Below are 8,826 nucleotides of genomic sequence, written 5' to 3'. Positions count from 1 at the left end.
CCTGGCGATGCACAGGGGTTACTCCTGGCTCTGCACTCAGGAATCACCCCTGGCCGTGCTCAGGGGACCATATGGGATGCTGGGATTCGAACCCGGGTCTGCCGCGTGCAAGGCAAACGCCCTACCCGCTGTGCTATCGCTCCAGCCCCCTGTGGTCTTAGATTTTTACTACCATGTTTGTAAGTTTTTCTGTGTTGTAGCATATCAGTACTTTGTTTCTTTTCATTGTTTAATAACATCCCATTGTACCATATTTTGTCCATTCATCTGTTGAAGAATGTTAGGTTATTTTTGTTTGGGGGAGTGGAATCATGTTGCTTTTAAAATAATGCTGCTTTGATCTTAGTGATCAAGTTCTTGTTTGGCCATAGGCCTTCTTTTCCTGAGGTAGATATGTCATCGGAGTTCCTTGGTCATATAGTATGTTTTTTGTTCAACTTTTTCAAAAATTGCCAAGTTGTTTTCCTAAGTACCTGTAATATTTTGCAGACTAAATAGCTTTGTGGGAGCATTACTGTTTTTCTGGTTTCTCACCACATCTTGTAATTATTTTATTAATTATAGCCATCCCAGTGGTTGAAATGGTAACTCCAGTTTTAGTTTGCATTTCATGATGACTAATGATGATGAAAATCTTTTGAAGTGTCCTTTAACTCCTCATGTATTATTCATTTTTGGTGAAATGTTTATTCAAATATTTTGCCCTTTACATTTTTGGTTTTGGGGGCTGGAGCAAAAGTACATCTGGTAGGATGCTTGCCTTGCACACAGCCAACTCGAAGCTTATCCCAGAGTCCCATATTGTTCCCCAAGCCCACCAGGAGTGATTCCTGAATGCAGAGCCACGAGTAACCCCGGAGCACCGCTAGGTGTGTCCCAAAAACAAATTTTAAAAAAAAAGAAAGAAAAAAAGAGTGGCATGAACAATTCTTAAAGTACCAAAGACTTGGAAAAAGAATCACTAAAATTTTAGTGGTGAACATAGTAATCCAAGAAAATACTATATTGTAAAAGAAAAAAACCAACATAGGAACTCAGGAACAACTTGAACCTAATAAAAAAATTTTCTAATTATCAGCTAAACAGCATTGCAGTAGTTTAAATTATGACAACTTATTAATCATTAGCTTTTTTAAGATGCAAGATTCCCTTTTTGTTAACCACTTCATGACGCCTGAATTACTACGTGAGTAGTAGCAGCAATACCAAAGTGATATGTATTACTTTGGTAGTCATGACTTTTTGTCCTTCTAATTAGGAACAGTCAACACCGTTTACTGGTAGTGATAAAAATGCTTTAGTTTTCATAGACACACAGTGTGTAAAGACTCATAAACCTGCTACACATGAGCTCTGAATCTGCCTCCATGTTGTAGAAACCAGTGCAAAGAACGTGATCAGTTATACAACTCAAAAATAAAATGAAAGCGCTAACAGCAAAAGAGCAGATTAGGGAAATGCAACTCACTTGGATCACTCCTGGAAATCACAAAGAGAAACTTAACTAAAGAAATCAAGGAGAGGGCTGGAGCAATAGTACAGCGGGTAGGGCGTTTGCCTTGCACGCGGCCAACCCAGGTTTGATTCCCAGCATCCCATATGGTCCTCTGAGCACCGCCAGGGCTGATTCCTGAGTGCAGAGCCAGGAGTGACCCCTGTGCATCGCCGGGTGTGACCCAAAAAAGCAAAAAAAAAAAAAAAAAAAAAACCTAAAAAAAAAAAGAAGTCAGGGAGAATATATCACACAAGGACTATGGTATTATAAACTTGAGAACTGTTGAGAAAAGTGGTAAGCAGACTTACTGATGATCATTTTGGAATCTACACAAAAATCAAATCATGTTTTGACACCTGAAACTAAACACAATATGTCAGTTATGTCAATTTTACATATAAAACCAGTACAAATAATGTTATACAGGCTCTGGAAAAAAAACGATCAGAAGTCTTCGACAAGCAAAATCCCAATCAAAAGAGAGATTCAAAATGGTAGAAAATTGTATGGAATTTCTTTTTAAATTTTTGTTTGTTTGTTTTTGGGTCACACCCGGCGAAGCACAGGGGTTACTCCTGGCTCTTCACTCAGGAATTACCCCTGGCGGTGCTCAGGGGACCATATGGGATGCTGGGATTAGAACCCGGGTTGGCCGCGTGCAAGGCAAATGCCCTACCCGCTTTGCTATTGCTCCAGCCCCAATTGTATGGAATTTTAACTAGTTTGTCTCACCTCTCCAGCAGAGGTCTTGACCTGAAAGAAAATGTAACCTTGTTCTCAATTCTAATTCTAACTAGAGAGAACACACAAAAAAGCTAATGCTATAACTTTTAAAAATAGGAGGCCAGAGGCCAGTGCAATAGTACAGCAGGGAAGATGCTTGCTTTGCTCACAGCTGACCTGGTTTGATCCCTGGCGTCTCATATGGTCCCCTGAGCCCCCACCAGGACTGATCTCTGGCAGAGCAGGAGTAAGCCCTGAGTACTGCCAGCTGTGTCGCCCAAAGAAAAACAGAACAAAACAAAACAAAAAGCTAGGAGGCCAGGGAAATAGTATATCAGGTAAAATGATTGCCTTGAATGCAGCCAACCCTGGTTGTATTCCCATCATAAAACATACGATCCCCCGAGAGAGTAATTTCTCTTCCCTGCCCCCACTTTTTATTCATTTATCAATGGTTTACAGTATTACAGCTTCAGAACTTTAATTTCTCACCTCTCTAGATAACTGTTCTACCACCAAAGTTCTGGTTCCATCCCTGTCTCAAGACTCCTATTCCAATTTCATTTTCCTCTTGGATCGTTAAAATGATATTCCACTTGGACAGTTTTTCAGTTCCCTCACCCCAGACTTAGAAATACCCTTCTGTTTGCTATTTCCATGGTTTAAGTGTTAGATACCACGTATAAGTCTTTTATGACTAACTTATTGTACTGAGTCTGATTCCTCCAAGTTTCACCTATATTGTAGCATCTGACAGAATTACCTTCTTTTTAAAGCAGGGTAGTACTTTATTCTTTCCTGTATTGGTTGGTGCCTTTAAGTTGCTCCTACCTCTTGGTTTTTGTGAATAATGCTGTAGCATACCTGAGTGTGCATATGTGTGTTAGATCCTATTTTCAGTCATTTTTGTATATATAATTGAAGTGGAACTGCTATATGAAAACAATGTGGACCCACTGTATTTTCTCTCTGACTCTCTCTGTCCCTATGTCTCTCTGTCTCTGATTCTCTCTCTCTCTCTCACTCTCTCTCTCTCTCTCTCTCTCTGTGTGTGTGTGTGTGTGTGTGTGTGTGTGTAAACTTTGACACTATCAACCTTAACTATGAAATAACTGGTTATTTTTCTAGAAAAATGACTATATTTTGGGAAAACAAAAAGTGTACAATACAGGACATGCAAACTATGTTCAACCATATGCAAGTTCCAAAAGAACAGAGAAGAACTTGCTTTTATGTAGAAAAGCTGAGTTAGGGTAGGGAGGAGGCAGTTTGCTGCTGTTGCTGGCAAGGAGATAAAACTTCTACCTCCTGTGGGGTATGTAAAGTATTTTTTTCTGTTAGAGGAAAGCGGGTACATTCAGGGTAATTTGATGTTGGACACTTTCTGAAGAAAACGTTAATAAGTGAGGTACACTTTGTCCTACTTGGGATTTGTCAAGGGTGGCTAGTGACAGTAGGTGAGAGCTCCCCCTACAGGTCTTCTTGACTCCAATTTAAATGAGATTTCCTCGTTTTGTGTTTTCCTTAGAATCATTTCTCAGATGTGGAAATGCTTGATCAAAGAGAAGAAATATTTACTGTTCTTAAGAAACTCTGTCAAATTCTTGTCTGTAAGGCAGAGCACATTCTTAGGGTTCTTCCTGGTGTGGAAGCTTTGAAGAATGGGATTTACAGAAGCTCTTCACAAAGCCAGAATGAGATACCTCAATACCATTGTGATCTGCAGAGTGTTGGTGCTGAGGAGGAAAAGTCTCTCCCACCCTCAGAACACTCTATGGTGATCTTTTTCTTGTGAGTTATAAAAGATGAGAGGTCCTCCCCGGTTGGAATCCTCAGGTATCTCTGGTTATCTAGAAGGTTGGGCTTAGTTTATCTTTAGAAACTCTCTGTGGGACTCGCTTCATGGGCACTCCAGTTGTCTTTTGTAAAATTGGGATTAAGAACTATATTCTCTCTTGGGCCGGAGCGATAGCACAGCGGGTAGGGCATTTGCCTTGCATGCAGCCGACCCGGGTTCGATCCCCGGCATCCCATATGGTCCCCCAAGCACCGCCAGGAGTAATTCCTGAGTGCAGAGCCAGGAGTGGCCCCTGAGCATCGCTGGGTGTGACCCAAAAAGCAAAAAAAAAAAAAAAAAAGAACTATATTCTCCCCTACCTAACTATATTCTACCCGTGGCATATTCGATATGCCAAAAACAGTAACGATAGGTCTCATTCTCTTGACCCTGAAAGAGCCTCCAATCGTTGGGAAAGACGAGTAAGAAGAGGCTGCTAAAATCTCAGGGCTGAGTGTAATAGAGACGTTACTGGTGCTCACACGAGTAAATTGATGAACAACGGGATAGCAGTGATACAGTGATTCTCCCCTAAGGTATCAATGAATGAGTGCTTAATCTCCATTTTTCCCTAAGAAATATCCATCATCATCTTTCCATCTGCCAACATCATCAGGCCCTTCTGTAGCCCTTCACCCATCCTGAAAGCCTTTGTCTTCAAGTTACCTCTTTCTGTTGCTTTATTTCATTCATTTGAATGAGACACATTTCCCAGTTCCTTTGTTGTCTTGGGAGAATGGCAGCTCTCTCTGTGTCCGCTCTTCCTCATGATTGGAGTAGCCATCAATAGTCAGAACTCCATTATTTGGAGGAAAAGATTTTTATTCTCTACTCACTTCTAGCAAGTTGAACCAGAAACGTTCAACTTTATTTCATCTATACAATAGGAAGCTGTGGCTATTGGGAAATAGGTAACTGCTAGTGAGCAGAGGGAGAAAATCAGCAATGATTAGTTACAATTTACCAGTTACGATTTACCTAAGGAGTGACCTCTTTAAAATAGACTCATTCAGAAATAAACCCTTTGGGTACATTGTCCTGATTGTCCTGGTGTAATTAGTCCTAGTGTAAAAAGCACTAGGTGCCTTGCTCTTCCTACTTTGCCATCTTCCCTGATATCATTCTTTCTATGTCTTTGATTTTTCTTTTTTTGTTTTGGGGCAGCACACAGAAGTGCTCAGAGCTTACTCCTGGCTCTGTGCTCAGGGACCATTCCTGGTGATGCTTAGGGATCAAGCTTATGTTGACTAAGTCCGGACTATCTCTCTGACTCCTGTCTTGGATTTTTATCCTGCTTTCTAGATAATTTCCTCAACTTTATCTTCCAAATATACCACTACATGTTTTACATATTCTATTTCTCTTGTCACATTTATATTTCCAAATATCTGTTCCTTTGTTGCAGCTGCCTATTTTTGTTTTAGGGATGGAGTACTTGTTCCTCTGAGGATGCAAATAGTGTCTTTCAGTGTATTATGCTTCCTTCATTTCTGTCTTGCGTCCAACTTGCTTTTTTCTCTATTTCCTATCTTTCACATCTGAGACTTTCCTTCAATTTCTGGTGATTTTCTCTATTCTTATTTGTAAATTATGTGCACTGCCATAAATTTAATTTTCTGGTAGCTATTTTTTTTTTTTTTGCTTTTTAGGTCACACCTGGCGACGCACAGGGGTTACTCCTGGCTCTGCACTCAGGAATTACCCCTGGCGGTGCTCAGGGGACCATATGGGATGCTGGGAATCAAACCCAGGTCGGCAGTGTGCAAGGCAAACGCCCTACCCGCTGTGCTATCGCTCCAGCCCCTCTGGTAGCTATTTTTAAAAAGCTTAAAGTTAAAGGAGAATATGGGATAGGGAGGTAAAATATTTTTTTACGGAAAGTGAAAGGAACAGTGAAACTAATAATATATTTAATTTCACTCAGTATGTCCATAATATTATTACAATGATAATCTGTATAAAAATATGTAATATAGGGGCTGGACTGATAATACAGTGGGTAAGGCTCTTGCCTTGCACACAGCTGACCTGGGTTTGATGCCTGACACCCTGACACCCATATGGTTTCCCAAGCCCACAAATGAAATACATACCAGTCAAATACACACACACATATACACGTGTGTAATGCCACATCTAAAAAAATATGTGTTTGTACCACATCAATATATACACTAAATTTCCATTTGAACTATTTGGTGTATATTTAAGTTTTTAAGGCTTAACGAATTGAGAAAGGATTGACTCAGTTCTTCCAAACATGCTTCATTTTTTTTTTTTTTTTTTTTTTTTTTGCTTTTTGGGTAACACCCAGCAATGCACAGGGATTACTCCTGGCTCATGCACTCAGGAATTACTCCTGACAGTGCTCAGGGGACCATATGGGATGCTGGGAATTGAACTCGGGTCGGCCTCGTGTAAGACAAATGCCCTACCTGCTGTGCTATCGCTCCAGCCCCAAGGTGCTTCATTTTTGTTCTATAAGACTTCAAATAACCGAATCAAACATGACATTATTTTCTTTTGATGTTTATCTCTACCTAGACAAAATTATTTCTTTTTTTTTTCTTTTTGGGTCACACCTAGTGATGCACAGGGGTTACTCCTGGCTCTACACTCAGGAATCACTCCTAGCAGTGCTCAGTCAGGGGACCATATGGGATTCTGGGAATCGAACCCGGGTCGGCCGCGTGCATGGCAAATGCCCTACCCACTGTGCTATTGCTCCATCCCCCAGAATTACTTCTTTTTATTAAAAGAATCTGTATTATTTCAAAGCAAAAGCCTCAAAATGCTTAACTGAATTCATCAACCCATGTGTTAGCTAAATATTAGTAACAGCAAATTAAGTGAGGTATTATATAATAGGAACAAACTGATCAATTTCCACAAATCATTCTTATTACCATTTTTTTGCAGCCAACTTACCCAACACAGCTGATTATATTTAAGTCATTGTAACAGTATATAAAGACATTTTTTGGTTGCAGTCTGTAATTTTTCAATTTTGACTAAATCCTTGCTACTGTCTGAGAAGTTCATGAGTTTTTCCCTTTCTAATGAGCTTCAAATTTAGCTCACACAGATGCATTGTGATAGTAGGAAAATCATGAGTCAACTGCACATTTTCTATGATAAGTGAATATCTGGCAAGCATTCCTTTTGATTTAAAAAAAAGACTTGAAGCTCTTACTAGAAGTCATATTTGTAAACTTCTTTTAGAACTCAACCAAGGAACATCAAAGAATACAACTCATTAAAAACATTATTATCTTCAAAAGTTTCACGGATTGGCAATTTTTTTGTAGTACTGCTATATATATACACATACATTCACATATGTACATTTATATGTATGTATGTATATGTATATAGATACATATGTATATGTATGTATACATATAAATATATGAATTTAATATCTGTATGTCCCTTTCCTTGGAGTCTGCTTCAGAATATGGAACACAAATATATTCAATATTTATCAAACAATGGAACAAAGCAATGAGGGAAAAATATCTTTCTCTTGCTCTAACATTCTATCTAGTATTCAGATCTTTTGAATTAACATAGTTTGAGTCCCATTCTTTTGATTGAAACCACTTTTTCCTATTTATGCAGAACTTCTTTGACAGATGGATGACTGCCAAAAATTTCTGCTAAAAGTTTGCATCTTTAGTAAGTTAGCTGACATTTCTTTGTAAATTTGCAAATTCTTTGAGAAAGAGAGTACTCGGTCTTCTGAGTATTCTAGGCAGTGTCTTACAGTACATGCTTTAACTAAAGCTAGAAGATACGTATTTGTAAAATTTGAATCAGTTTTCATATTCGAAATTCTTTGCATTCTATTAGCAAAATTACTTAGAGGATTAATTTAAATTTTCAGTTTTCATAAACATCTTTACGCTTTTCATAATTTTCTGCATTTCTAAAAGTAAAATAATAATTTATCTCCCCATATGAGATATTTTGTGAGTGTGTGTATAAGAAATAGAGATGTTTGAATGAGTGTGTGTATATGTATGTGTGTAAAAGTTAAAGTTTATGCGACCAGAACGATAGTACAGCAGATAAGGCGTTTGCCTTGCATGCGGTCGACCCAGTTTCTATCCCCAGCATCCTTGATGGTCCCCTAGGCAGTATCAGGAGTAATTCCTGAGGGCAGAGCCAGGAGTTACCCCTGAGAACCGCTGGGTATGACCCAAAAAGCCAAAAAAAAAAAAAGCTTAAAGCTGTTTGATAGCTTGCTAAGTTTTCAAGCAAATGTTTAAAATTATTTAAATTTGCCTAGGGAGTGACTACACTTGATACTGCACTTGATCTTAGCCAAAAGGCCGAGAAGCGAGGTGACTGGGCTGGAGTGATAGCACAGCGGGTAGGGCATTTGCCTTGCACACAGCCAATGCAAGTTTGATTCCTCCGCCCCTCTTGGAGAGCCCGGCAAGCTACCAAGAGTCTCTCGCTCACACAGCAGAGCCTGGCAAGCTACTTGTGGCGTATTTGATATGCCAAAAGAAGTAACAACAAGTCTCACAGTGGAGATGTAGTCTCACAATGGAGACATCACTGGTGTCCGCTCGAGCAAATCGATGAGCAATGGGATGACAGTGCCAGTGACAGGGAGGTGACTTAGTGGCACAGATCATGCCTCCTATGTTTGATGCACTGGGTTGAGCCCAGCATAGAAACAAAACAAAAATCATTTACATGGCTTTATGAGAAATTTAATTCTCATTTTATATGGATGGTTAAATACTGTTTTGACTTATAG

General features: G+C 39.3%; 1 pseudogene; it reads right to left on the bottom strand.

The window, feature by feature from the left end:
* Positions 1-8,246: 8,246 nt before the first annotated feature.
* Positions 8,247-8,401, bottom strand: LOC129401138 (U2 spliceosomal RNA; annotated as a pseudogene).
* Positions 8,402-8,826: the final 425 nt, after the last annotated feature.

Source organism: Sorex araneus, chromosome 1, assembly GCF_027595985.1.
Source record: "Sorex araneus isolate mSorAra2 chromosome 1, mSorAra2.pri, whole genome shotgun sequence".
Classification (NCBI taxonomy): Eukaryota; Metazoa; Chordata; class Mammalia; order Eulipotyphla; family Soricidae; genus Sorex; species Sorex araneus.
The sequence above is the reverse complement of the archived record's forward strand: the minus strand, read 5'-3'. Positions and strand labels throughout refer to the sequence as shown.